Source organism: Excalfactoria chinensis, chromosome 3 (assembly GCF_039878825.1).
Source record: "Excalfactoria chinensis isolate bCotChi1 chromosome 3, bCotChi1.hap2, whole genome shotgun sequence".
Taxonomy (NCBI): Eukaryota; Metazoa; Chordata; class Aves; order Galliformes; family Phasianidae; genus Excalfactoria; species Excalfactoria chinensis.
Genome location: NC_092827.1, coordinates 12,783,568 through 12,798,003, shown reverse-complemented (window position 1 = coordinate 12,798,003; position 14,436 = coordinate 12,783,568). Strand labels below are relative to the sequence as shown.

At 37.0% G+C, this 14,436-nt stretch overlaps 1 protein-coding gene across 6 annotated transcripts in view; it reads left to right on the top strand.

Annotated features, from left to right (window-relative positions):
* The first annotated feature begins 241 nt into the window (after nt 1-241).
* The window catches only part of GREB1 (growth regulating estrogen receptor binding 1), a 77,236-nt gene continuing 63,041 nt past the window's right edge, over nt 242-14,436 (top strand). For 5 of the 6 annotated variants that reach the window (XR_011903073.1, XM_072331839.1, XM_072331837.1 and 2 more), the window contains exon 1: nt 242-360. The gene's annotated coding sequence lies outside the window, so the exon portion shown is untranslated. The remainder of the gene's footprint in view (nt 361-14,436) is intronic. The other variant, XM_072331838.1, reaches the window with a different exon arrangement.

Below are 14,436 nucleotides of genomic sequence, written 5' to 3'. Positions count from 1 at the left end.
AAGGGGAAATAGTTGGGAAGATACCATATTCCGTGGGAAGCAGGGGTGAGGATGCATGAGGCTGGAGAGGAAAAGGCAGGGGGGGAGGGTGAGGGGTTCGTATTCTTGACCTTAGGTGGCTGGTACTGAGAGGTAGCGTATTGTGTTGAAGCACAGACAGAACTAGAGTTTGTGGCTGGGAAGGAGGGCGGAGGGAGGAGGAAGCTGGGACAGCGAGGGGGGAGGAGGAGAGAGCAGCATCTCTATCTTTCTTTGCAGACCACGCTGCTAAACAGCCAGAGGAGGCTCATGCTTCCCTAATATCCATCACTCCCTGCTTCCAGCGTGGTCACAGACAGAACAACAAAGAGGGTCTCAGAGGTAAGATCCTTACAACTTGCAAAACTGTAGCATCTGCCAAAAGGAGGAAAAGGTTCAGCAACAATGCAAAAAGAGAAAAGAAAAAAGATTATCAGCACCTGAGAATGCTGAGAAGGGGCGGGAGGGTAGCTGGAAACTCAGGTCCTCAGCAGGGTAAGGAAGTGTGAGCAGTAGCAGCAAGAACAGAGTAAAGGGGGGTGGGGGGGCAGATTGAATTCTAGTGGATCAGAATAGCAGCTAGTTATACTCAGCAGCGTGCAGTTCGTGTCCTAACTGTCTGTGTGGGAAGAGGAGAAAGATGGTAGAAAAGCTATGTGAGTGAATGCTCCAATACCTGAAATATAGGGCTGAATAAAGCTTAACAAAATATATGAATGGATAATTTATTTACCGAATGTGTACTTTTGGAGTGAACAAAACACTCCATTAATTTATGCATGCAAAAAAAAATGTAAATGAAATGCAGAGCTTAAGTCTAATATTGATTGAATTCTGTGAAAGTTGAAGTTTAGGGCTGTATTCAGTAGCAAAAAGGTGAAACAAGAAAAAATAACCAGACAAAGAAACCAGCTGCCCAAATGTAGTGTTTTTTGTTGGGTCAAATGCAATATGCTGTTTGACGATTAGCGTAACAAAATACGTGTGATATATGCACTTTGAGCTGAGAAATTCTTTTCCATTTCATCTAGGAAAGAAAAAAAACAAACAAAAAAACCCACAAAAACATGTTCTTTTTACTGGCCTGAGATGAAATTTGTAATTATGTTTGATTTGTCCACTCAGCCTAAAAATCAGTTTGAATAGGCTTAGGAAGTGAACAATCTATTTAGTTTCTGGTTCTGAAAGTTTAAATGAAAGAGACAGAAATTTATAGCATCTCTATGTTAGAGAAAATGTTGCTTGCTTTTTCTGCTGTGTTTTGTTTCATTTACTTTATTTTTTGCGGTATGAGTTGCCTTGGTTTTGATCTAAAGCTTTATAGACCTTTCTGAAAAAGATTAGCTAATAATGGCAATAATGTCAATTTTATTGAAGATATTGAGACAACTACAAAGAAAATTCACAGTCTTGTATATCTTATGACAGAGATCCTTAAAGTCTTTTCTTCCCCCCACTCTGGAACACTGAAATCAGTCTCCAGAGGTGAACATTCTGGAATATTTGTGCCTAATTGCAAGTTTCTGTGTGTTCATCTCCACGTCAAGTAGCTAAAATAGCTGTAATGAGTTGATCTGTTGTGTGAGTTAGGAAGTTAGAGCCACCATTGTCTGCTGCCTTGGGGAACTTGGTGATTCCGGACCTGATTAGGATTTGCTTATTCATCAGTGTAAATTTCCTGGTATAAGTGTACATGGGTTCGGTACTGATTTCTCTACTTCATGATTGTTCCATGTTTTCTTTCCTAATAAAAAAAGATACTTTTAGTTCACATCAACAGGGCTTTTCTTTTACCACTTTTACAATGCTGTTAATTGCTGTTTCAAGACTTAGACTTATATTACTACTTTTAAACAATAAATAGCTGTCTGAGTTTGGCCCTGAAGTGGTGTCATAGCCCCCTGAAACTTTCTGGTCTTTTGCTGATGTGTGTATGTATGTTCAAGAGTACCTTTAATTTTTAATTTTTTAGTTTAAGGTTTGGGTGTTGTTGTTTTTTTGTTTGTTTGTTTTTTTGTTTTTGGTGTTGAACTATTGTTATTTTCTGTGGCTTCTACTACAGAAATGGAATGTTCTCACTTTGGGAGGGTTTATTTGTGGTATGCACATAGAAAGCAGTAGCAAAACATCAAACAGTAAGAACCTAACAAATCTACCTCAGCAGGTTAAGTTTTGTTTGAAGCGAGTGTTCTTTTCCTCTTAGATAGTGAATATTGTTCTCTTAAAACAACCTTCTATGAGTTGTATTGTTCTTTAAGTTTATAGGGGCTGGAAGCAAAGCTCCCTGAAGTCAGGAGACATTCCAGTGACTTCAAATGGCTTTGGATCAGTCCTGTCACGTGAGATTAGCTCCTGACAGAGGATGCTATGGGCACAGGAGCAGAACAGAACGATTTAGAACGATTTAGGGCTGGAATTTCACTTATGCCCTGATCATCTTTCCTTTGTGATTATCTGTTAGATACAATCTTATGAAGCAATATTACATTTATTTCATATTAAAAATTTCTGCATTGCTTTGTGTTGTAAATATATGGTTTTACAGAGATAGTTTTCTTACGTTTTACAACTACTATCTATTTATGTCTCTATTTCTTGGCTTCTGTTGAAGGATTCTTTTTGGATACAAGAGTTCAGAATCTCTTAGGAGAGTTTTTATAATCTCAGTAATGCACTGAATGATATACACAGTTAAGGGAGGTATTCTCTAGTGTGAAACAGCAAGTTAAAAACAATGGTTTGAATTCTGCTTTTCTTGTTAAGGAGCAGGTTCTATACAAGAAACTAGAGGCTCCCAAAGTTTCCCTTTAAAAAAAAAAGAAACATCATCTATTCACTCCCTCCAAAGCCAGTGGAGATTGCTCCATGATTTGTGAAAAATTGCTGCCAGTTTGACATGTGCAGTTGATTTGCATTTGAAATTCACGTATCTTACACACATTGAAAGTAACCACGAGAAAACCCATGTAGTTTTGTAGAACTAAATGAAATACAAGCACTTTACAGCACTTCTTTGGTAAGGCCAAATTTGACTAGGAAGTTGTAAACTTTCAAAGGTGATTGTGTTCATAAATGAAAGCCTATCAGACTCTTAAACACTCCGGTGATGCTGGGTGTCATTATCTTCAGGGAAAAATTGCCTTTGGTTCTTATTGATTGTGGCTCTTCTAATGAATACAAAGTCTGTGTGGTGAATGATAAGTGATGTGTCTGTCACTCCTTCCTCAACCTCATACAAAATAAGGCATTTACTCTCAGCTGGGCTCAGGCACAACCTTGGGTTTGTTTTAAAAGGCACCACAAAGGGGCAAAAAGGAGGCTGATGTAACTATCAGCCAGCACCACATGCATGCAAACATCCCTACTTACACGGACATGATTGCATCCATATATTACACACATAGACAGGATAAGCAACACATCTTTTACTTGATGTAAAAACTTTTTTACTGAAAAAACTTTGCCTTTTTTCCATTTAGGCTGTGGTTAATGATTCAGTCATCTGCAAGTCTAACTCATCCAAACTTCTCTTAGACTCTGGATGGGGATACTCTTATTTGAAAAGTAAATTTAAATAAGTCATTTATGCTTATGTTGTATAGATTTGTAGAGTATATACATGTAAGGATTGCAAAGAACACTGACTTGATTTACAATTTGCCTTAATTTGCCATTATCCATGTGTTGCTTTTTGTGCTTAAATATTTACATGAGGAATAGAGGAAGCCTTAGAAGTGATGTGGCCAGTGGTATATTTCTGAGGAAGCAGAAAAGGAAAATTGCCATTTAGACATTGGATAGCTTAGAAAAAAAAATGCTGTAAAACAGAAATACTGAATGTCATATGAAGAAAACTTTTTTTCCCTAGCTAAACAGCTTAACATTCCTTCATGCAGTAAAAGGAATCTGTAATGTTGGAGGCATATCTTGAGTAAATTTGCTGTAAATAGAAATGAAAAAGCAATTGTAAAGAGTATATTTACACTGCGCTCATAAAAATAAACAGTACCAACAAGGAATTGTCATCAAAGGTGTTTTTATAGGTTTAAGAATTCACCCTGATGCTTTGCTTACTGACTGTTTTTGATGTTAATCCTTTTGGTATTGCTGTATGAGACTGCCTGCAAAATGTGTCCTTGTATACCTAGCTGTCTTCATTTAGAGTTTCATGGTAGGAAAATGTAGATCTACATCTTCTGATTTTTATGAATAGGAGAAAATGTGTAGGATTTTATTTCTACCACTTTCTTATCTTTTTTTTTTTTTTTTTTTTTTTTTTTTTTTTTTTATGAGGTTAAATATTTAAAATCAAGGTAATGAACTGTTCCCATCATGTGACGTTTTAGTTTCATTATGTAATACTTTGAAATTCAGTAGTTTCCAAGAATTATATCAAAACTGTTACTGCGATTTTGTTGTGCAGGTAATTGTCTGTAGGATAAATGTATTGTCTCCAAAAGGGTTCAAATGCTTTTATAGACAGGTTTAAATCCCAGTTTTTTCTTCTATCAACTAGAAGTGTTGTATGGTCTTTTCGTGATTTGGAACCACATTTTCATGTTTTCAAAATCTCTGTGTTCTCAATTTATCTATGAATGAAAGATTAAATTAGCAAAGCAATACCTCACAGTGAGGTATCGAACATTGCACAGAGAACAGTGGATAAGACCTTCAGTATCAGTGCTGTAATTCCAAGTGTTACTTGTAATTGTGAAAATATTTTTGGATGCAAGAATGATTTTGAAGTTAATGAAAAGTTCTAAAGATTATTTCGTCCTTGTCTAACAGCTGTTTCCATTATGTTCACCCCAGAGGTAATGAAATGGCTAATTTATTATGTAAGTGTGTTTGTTTTCAAAGAAAACACTTGTGACTTGCTTGACTGCAATGTGACTCTGGTTAAGTGAGCGAGCCAGATCTCAGCGGTGTTCTTGCATAGATGGAATTGTAAGTGATTTGTGCCCTAATTATTCAAAGCACATGCAGGAGTATGTTGTGGACATAAGCACAGACATAAGTATATAAATCAGGCTCAGTCTTTCCAGCCATCCATGAAAAAGTCACTTGTCACTCTCTTTTGAGGAGGAAATGCATCTCATCACCTGCCAGTTCAGAGTTCTTTAATAAGTAGTTTCCAGTTGTAGCATTTTATTCAATTAAAAATCTATCAACAGATATTTGCTATACCCTTAATTGATTCCCCCTTTGTTCTTCAATTCTTCCACATTTTTTGTCACTTCATCTTTTGTGCATACAAGAGCAGGGTGTTCAAATTGATGATAATTATGTCTGTGCTGCTCAGGAAGTCCATGGAATCCTAGAATCATTGAGACTGGAAAAAATCACTAAGATCATCTAAACAGCCATGAAGCAAAATAGCATTAAATAGAAAAGAGATAAGCCAAGTGTTCAGCGTGAGACATTCAATACAATATCCAGCTTCACTGCTGTGAGGGTGGCTGAGCAAAGATTGACTTACTGTGCACATTTTGTATCGAGAAGAGCTCACAATGACCTGCAAAATATCCCTTGAATTCTGTGAAACAAATTTGTCTGCTGAATCAAAGAGATGGTGTTTGGTAACCAGTGGTCTTCCACCAGTACTACAGTCCAGTACTACAGTCCATTCTCTAGGGGCAAGCAGGGCCCTGCAATGCAGAATGAGGATGTGGCTCCACAAGGAGCGCTGGCTATAGTCCTAATGCTGTTGCTGTAATATTGTGCATTTACTGTCTTACACAATCTGAGTTGATTAGAATGTGTTGTGTCTTTAAAACTTTGTTTCAAAAGTAATTTTTATGAATGAGTTGAAAATTAAGTAAAATCAATCTCCCTATGTTAGGCACAATTCATAAGATCACCTTGCTTGTTTGGTTGATCTGCCAAGGTTACTACAGCCTTTAGTCTGTGAGGCTTCAACACAGAAAGCAATGTTACTTTGCACCAAGACTTTACCACAGTCAACGAAGTACAAATTGGATGAGAGAATTACTTATTACTTTCTTAATCCCATATGGTTTACTAATAATATTTCAGAAGGCCTAGTATCCTCTGGGTAGTGTGATGCATCATCTTGGTTCAGGTACCACATACTTCAAGATCTATGCCAAAAAAGCACTTCTCAGCCGAAAAGTGTGCTACGGCTTTTGTAATATTTAGAAAGGTTACTGCTCCCAGTCCCTCATTAGGGCACTACTGCCAGGGTTTATCACAGCTGGCTGCCAGCTGAGCTGCTCACATGTGTGGTTCTTAATCTATTTCTCTTAAAATTAGTGGAGATTACGAAGATCTATTATTTATCATTTATATATATACATATTTTTTTTAGTAAAGAGGATTAAGTGTTGCTCACAGGAGCAACTGTGTGACTAAAACAGGCAGAGCAGTATATTCCATCAGGTCAATGTAGACCTCTATAAAAATGATTGTAATTTTATCAGATGATGCTGGTAGAGCTGGAACATTTATTCATGGCCTGTGTGCATTGAATTTGCATCACTGATTGTTTTGTCTTTTCATATTGCGTTACAGATATAGCCTTAGGCTGGTGTATAGATTGCTTCTTGGGTGTAGTTTATTATTCACAGGCAGGATTCGGTTAAAAGAAAATATAAGATTTGCAGACTTGTTGTTCAGTAGAGCTTTTCTTTAACCCTGATTTAAATATCAGCTTTACGTTCATACTGGTTCTGCTTTGAGCACTCTGCACTGAATCAGAATCTCGTTCCATCCGAAGACATGAAATTTATTTTTATAATAGCAACTATTTATTTTAAAATAACTGCAAAAAAAAAAAAAAAAACCCTCTGGTTTGGTTTAGAATCCATTAAACCCAGTAGGATAAATTCTAATGCCCTTTGTAAGGCTCCTATCAGCATTTTGTCTGAGCCCTGTATGAATTCTAACGCTTGTGTTTTTTTCCCCCACTCTTCTAGTTGCTTGTGTTTGCTTTATTGTTTATGGTAATGATTTAATATAGAGAAGAAGAGAGTTTCTCAAAGCTGCAAGATTCATGGTCATTCTAATGGTGCACCATTCCTTTCGTGAGTTGAGTTTTGTTATTACAGGCATCCAAATTTAAGACAATAAACATTGACTGAGCTTAATAGACGATAGCAGGTGATTTAGAATTGGTGTTAAATCAAGCATTGTCGATCCAAGTGCTTGCATGATAAGTTATGGATTGTTTTATTTTTAAAATGCTAAAAGAGGAATATAGGAAAAAAAAAATAAAAAAGCATATCAGTGCCAGTTTGGAAAAAAACCAACACAAAACAAACCAACTCAGTGCTTAACAGTTTACCATCTGACCATAGATTTTATTCCAGTTAGTGTAGAATAACATAAACTTCCAAATTTTCGTCCTGATTTTGTCCTCGTTCACATGAATTGTATTTCATGGGGGGCAGCGTTTTAGGAGTGTGTTACAAAGGTGATTGTCAAAGTACAGGGTCTGGACTATAGACACAGTAATTGGTTTGAACTCAAGTTTTGTGCGTACTTACAGTTATAGATGACAGAACTCCCAGGAACAGCACAAAGCTGCAGCAAGACAGGTTCAGACCAGGCATTATGAATTGCTTCACTGTGAGGGTTATTAAACACTGGAATAGGTTCCTTATAGATGTGGCTGATGATCTGTACCTGTCAGTGTTCAAGTGGCACTTGGGTTATGTCCTCAGTAACATGCTTCAGCTTTTACTTAGCACTGAAGAGGTCAGGCAGTTGGATGAGATTTGTAGGTCTCTTGCCACTGAACTATTATTGCATTCCATTCCAATCATCAATAAGTTTGTCTTTTTAAAGATCTTAAACGTGATTTCGTACGTATATATCTAAGATGGGATTTCAGCAGGACTTCCTTTAGATGCATATATTAATTCATGCGTGTAGCTAAGAACTTCAGGAAGGGGAAGAAGGGTGCTTCTCTGGGAGTTTTCCTGGCTGATTGTGCAGAAAATATTGAGTGATGCAGGGAATGTATTGTGTTGTTAACTATGTTAGGGGACTCCTACTGTTTTAAGCTTCTATTAGACTATTTTGTCCAATTTTAAGGGGGAAAATGATTAAAAGTACCCATGGTCATCTCAGATTATTTCTGTGGAAACTGTTTCCCGTAAAAAAAAACTCAGGAAGAGAATGGGAAAATGATGTAATTATCAATCGCAGCGTATAAGGAAACAAAAATTAAAAGCCATTAAATTATACGTCTTTCTATAGTTTAAATAAAACTATAGAAATTGATATCAGTCTTTATAGTGTCCACACCAGTAAAAATGTGTTCATTTATTGAGTGAAGTTACGTCAGCGAGCTCATGCATCTCAAAGTGGACTTCTGTGTAATGCTGACTAGGTAGAAATACGGTATGTGTGCACGGTGGGTTGTCATCAAGAAGTTTTAGACAGAGTGGTTTGTAAGATAAAGAAGATGTTTGAGAATAGTTTCAAAAACAGAAAATTGAAGCAATTTTTTTTTTTTCTCATTGTTCATTTTTTCTTCCCTTTTTTCTTTGTAAAAATCTTCTTAGTGTCCCCACTGGTACATTAGGACACAAAGTAATTATGAAAAGCAAAAGAAATCCTGAGTTTATTGGCTAAATTTGGGTAGAATTTTTGACGTGGCCGACCATCCTTCAGATAAGATCTTTGTGTCAGAGTGCAGAGGTCAGGGTATAGAAGCCTTGGGATATCAAAAGGTGGTGAGAAGAATGGCTGGGATTTCCAGCAGCCTAAGAGTGCTCTTTTGTCTCTGGTGGTCAGTTGTCGAGGATGATGCCTGTGTACATCAAAGAAATGTCTAAACAGTGTTATCTAGGCCTGTCCTTTGCCCCCTGCCATGTAATGGGCCTCTTTTCAGGAAAACATTGGGAAAGCTGAGAAAGCGAGTTGTCCTATGCTAGTGCTATTAATTCAGCAAGAAAGCAGATCAATAACGTTTGCACTAACCAGGAAAACAATCTGTTAGTTTATAAAAATGCAGATTAGCCAATCCTTTTTTTGTCAGTTATATGAAAAACAAAACAAAACATGAGCTGAGGCTGCATTCCTTAAAGAATTCAATTTCTGCCTGCTTTGACAATTATGGAGAATTATTCTGAAGAAAAAAAAACAACAGAAACCAACCAACCAAAATAAGTGAAAAAAGAGCTGATATTTTGTGCTACTCATACTTAAAACATTGAAATAGTGATACCATCATTTTCAGGAAGGATGTGCTTTTGTCATCAACAAATGAGTTGCAATAACAAAACAAAGCTTGTACCTCACATATACAACCCCTGTATTGCCTTCTATTGAAGGGACAACAGCTGATTGTGTTTTCTTTGTGCTAAATGCAGTACAGAAATCTATTCTGAAAATGTTACTAGAAAAGAAATTATGACTATTATGAATTTTTTCTATTTTTGCCCATGTGCAAATGGAGAACGCATGAATTGGTTCCTTTTTACTGATTTATTTATTTTTGATTGTATGAACTCTTTAAAACCTCACTTTTACAGACAGACACTGGCTACTGCAAGTTTTAGTGGTGAGCAGACAGGGCAATAATCTGGGGCCCCAGCCAAGTGGGAGCTCATTAGACTGAGGTGGGTGGTTATAGAGAGGAAGTCAGACTAGAAATAAACTGGTACTTCTGGTTCCTGGCTTTTTTGTCAATTCACAACAAATGGTAGTACCTATATCAGTATGTAATGCCACTGTCATTCTTGAATTTAGTGGAACGATGTAAAAAGTTGAGTCTTTGCAGGTCTGAAGGCTAGTGCACACACACACACACACACACACACACATATATATATAAAATGTTGTAACAATCTGCTAAGTTTTTCCACAGACTGGAAGCTTTTAAAACTAAGCTTGCTTTTACTTTTTGTTTTGTCCAGTTTCTGGTCGGAGAGTTGAACTTCACTCTGTAATGCAGTGACGCCTCTTCCCTAATGTCAGGTTTAAGAAAGAGTGGCCTTATGAAGAGGACTTTGTGAGACACTTGGGTTCAGGGAGCAGTACACAATGTCCCTCTGAAGCCTGTGGTTTTACCTTGATTTGGTTGTGAAAGTGTTTCAAATAAATGGCAGATAGCATTGCACGCTTTGTTCTCAATGATACAGCATAATGATGAGACAAAAGAAGAAGTGAAGTAAAAGGAGTTAAAATATGCAAATGGCTATTGCTTTATAGAATATGGCTATTGCTTTAAAAGAGCTTCTTATTGGTGTATGGGAGTACAGTCGCCTGAAACACCTGAAGAGGTGATAAGCAGAATTTATTCAGAACAAGGGAAGATTCAAAGTTGCTTAAGAACTAAAAAAGAACTATTTGAGAAGAAAAAGTTTTATGATACTCTGATTTGGTAAAGAATATGCATCTTAATGAGAGAGTGTTATTCATGTAGTGTATAGAGTGTTGATTGAATAGATAACAGGATTAAGAAAAGATAATATACTGTTTGTGTGTCTGTAATGTATGGACCTGGGAACACTGACAGAAGTTAGCAGTCAGAGACTGAAAGGAAAGACTTTGATAATGTGAAAATATTGTGAAACTTGCTGATAACTTATGTCAAAAAAAGAAGTCAAAAGCTTGAAGAGTTTCTGAAAGGAATCAGACAAATTCATAGAAGAAACATCTGTGAATACCAGTTAACCATCAGGATGAGGCTATAAACTGCACTTCAGATCAGGTGACCACCAAAACAGCCTTCCTTTCTTGTGCTTCTTCCTGAAAACTACTTGAAGCCACAGTGGGAACAGGCGAGCTTGTGGGACTTTATATATGATACAACTCCAGTATTTCCATGTGCTAAGTTTTAAGTCAACAGCAGAATTCTAATAGAGGTAGGTTTGTAATTGTGTGTACTAGTTGTTCCTCCCTTCTTTGCAGCTTTTGACACAAAAGACAAGGAAGAAAGGTATTTCTGTCTGAAAGTGACTTAGGCCCTTTGTGGGCTTGACTCATACTCTTCTTTAGCCAGAGATCATGTTCCTGAGTCTTAGACACCTTGCGGGCAAGTGACAAGTTTAGTGGTTGTTCCTTGGTACTTAGGGAGATGTTCCCCTACAGAGGGTAAATTCTTTAGAGTACTTCATATTTGGAACATTCCATATTCAATCATGGAGCTATTGTTCTGGTGCACTTAATGAAATTTTTCTTATTCTTTAAAGTTAAGCTTTACTGTGGTGCTTTTTCCTGACATTGGTGTAGTAGTGTTTATGTAGCATTTGTACATTAGGATGGGTTATAACAAATGAGGATACTCTTAAGCCTCTCATGTCAGATGCACATTGACAAAGACATGGGAGATAGATGCCCTGTGGAGGGTAGGTACATTATGCCATGTCACAAAGCTGTATTTTTCTGAAAGAGCTTTTATCAAATGTCTAAGAAGAAGTCTTTATAAGAAGTTTTTTTCTTACTACTATTGGACAAGTAATGTGTGTGTGTAAAATATCCCTGGTGCATAATTGGATCCTGGTAAATATAAGACAGTCAGCCCTTAAAGTAAAGAATTTTGCTCTTACACAAATTACAGGATAAATGGATGCTTGGAGATATGAAGAGCAAGCCCTTAGAGGCAAGAATTTTGCTGTTACATAACAGCTTGTTCCTAACATGTTGATTGGTACAGTATGTCCAGTTGTGCTGTTTTAGAAATACCATTCTGTACTGTTCATGCTGTCTGTTAAGAGTGCTACTTCATTCTGTTCTCAATCACATGAACTCTGTTCTTTTTTGACTTTCTTGATCATGAGAGTCTGTTCTCTTTTGCAGGAGTGAAGTACAGTGAGTTAGATTAGAATTGGGAGCAACACCTAGGTTATTTAAAAAATGCCAAGAACTACAAACTGACTGAAATAATGGCTCTAAAAATACCTAAATGAGTGTCTTAATTTTTGTACTGGGAGAATAAGCAGTTTTTCCTTGTGCGCTGTTGATGTGCTAGTCATCATTTTGTTAGACTTCTAGCAGATGCCTTTCAGTCAGCTTTTATGTTCTGAAGGATCACAGTCCATTGAAGCTTGCTAATTCTTCTGGTGTCCCTTATATTTCAGTGAGTCTTTTCAAGTTCTACTATGTCCTTTTTGACAAAATGGGCCTAAAGTGCACGCAGTACACTCCAGTGTAAGAGGATAATGGATTCATCCAGTAGCACAGTAACATTTTCTGGTTTGCCTTCAGCTCCTTTCCTCTTAACTCTCAAAATCTGATTTACTTTTGTTGTTGTTGTTTGATTGTTTGCTAATGAAAGTGAAAGGAAACATAAAATTTTGTTATAATTTACTAATAAGGTCACTTGTTATTGAGTTATTGCTCAATATTGCACACTGAGTTTGCTTTTCTCAATGAAGGAATTAACATTCTAGGTAATTTTTTTACTACAGGAGTCTATTGAGAATATAATTTCTAGTGCAAATATTCTTAATAGCAATTTTCTTGGATGATTATGGTTACAAATTTAAATACCATATTCAGTAGGATTATACAGTGTATACAGCATTTGTACTTGACAGAAGGTATGTGGCAGTCATTATGAGGTACATAGCTGCCATTAGGCTGATTTAAGATTTTTATGGTAAAAAATAATGGCTATCTGTAATTTGTATTGCATTTGTTATAGGTCTGCGTTTCTTCATTCCTCCTATATTTTTGATGTTTGTGTTGTATGATGTGCTATGATGATTTGACACAAAATGTCAAATAGGGCATAAGTATCATAAGAACAATGCTCTCTTCAGCTACTGCTTCTTTCTGTATTATGAGGTAAAAAATTAGTAAATTCATCATTGTCCTGGTGGGTCTGAATCCAGACCTGGTTTTATTTGACAGACTCTAAGGATGTAGTACTGTAGAAAATTTAAAGATCATCTCCTCCCTGCCTTCCAAAGTCCACACATTTAGCAGGAATTTAAAGCAAATAGCTTAATAAGTGCAAGTACAAACGATGATCCATTGCAAAGAGCTACTGTAGGAAAAGTGCATTCAGATCTAAGCTCTGTCAGAGTTCCTACGTGACTTTGAAATGTTTGAACTAAGTCTTTTAAAAGCAGATGAAATTGCCAAATTGCCTGTTGTGGGTGTTTCAGTTGTAACTAGGGGCTCACGTGATTATGGGAACTATGCTGAGATCACTTCAGATGCAGCTTCCCATCAGGAAAATAGAGAAAAGGTGTATCTTTACTTCCCTGTGGTTCTACTAGGGAGTTAGAAAACATGGAGGTGTTCATGAGTTATGATATAGAAGCTGTGATTTGAAAGAAGGAAATAAAGCTGGAGATTTATAGTACTTCTCAACACTGACGTGTCACAATTTTTATTTAATAAGACTGAGAATTTTACTGTTTGGAGTATTATCAATGCATCTAAAAGGCAATGCTAAGCTCTTTTGTGTCCTTTTTGAGTAGAATTTACCAGATGAGAGAGTTAAGGAAAATATACCTAAAACTAAAGTAAACTAAAGAGATCAAAATTCTAATGATTCCTCGTAATTAGAATAAGTGGATCAGATAGAATGTTGTTTACGATGTATTTGTTTTAATTGGAAGCGGTGACATATATTCCTTTCTAATTTATTGACTATGAAATGAAACCATCCATTGGTACACATAGACCTGATATTTGCTCAAGTTCATATAAGGATGGGGGGATTACATAAATGGTAGTTTGGAAGTCGGTAGAAAACATGGAGCTGGTGAGGGTCTGGAGCACAGATCTTATGAGGAGGAGAAGCTGAGGGAACTGGGATTGTTCAGTTGGCAGAAAAGGAGGCTCAGGGGAGACCTTGCGTCTTTCTGTAACTGTCCAAAAGGTGGTGGATTGGTGGGTTGGCCTACTATGTAAACAGCAATAGGATGAGATGGAATGGCCTTAAGTAGCACCATGGGAGGTTTGGGTTGTATCAGATGAGGTTTAGACTGAACATAAGAAGGAACTTCTTTTTCTCAGAGAGTGGTCAGGCACTGGAATAGCCTGCCCAGGGAGATGGTGGAGTTGCCATGTCTGGCAGTGTTCAAGAAGCATCCAGACAGGGAGCTAGGAGATATGGTTTAGTAGTTTTCTGTAGGTGTGGTAAAGGAGGACAGTTGGACTAGGTGATCTTGTAGCTCCTTTCCAACCCTGTGATTCTATGATTATTTTTAAGAAAAATTTCTTCTCCCAAAGATGCTGGAATGGGCTGCCCAGGAAGGTGGTGGAGTCACCGTCCCTGGAGGTGTTCAAGAAACATTTAGATGTGGTACTAAGGGACAGGGTTTAGTGGGGAAATATTGGTGGTGGTTAGGTGATTGAGCTAGATGGTCTTGGAGGTCTTTTCTAATCATGGAGGTTCTGTGTTTCTATAAAAATGGTAATGGAAATTGTGTAATAACTGTAATAGTTTGCAATGGAATAGCAGCATCACTATCTTTGAAGTTAAACAATAAA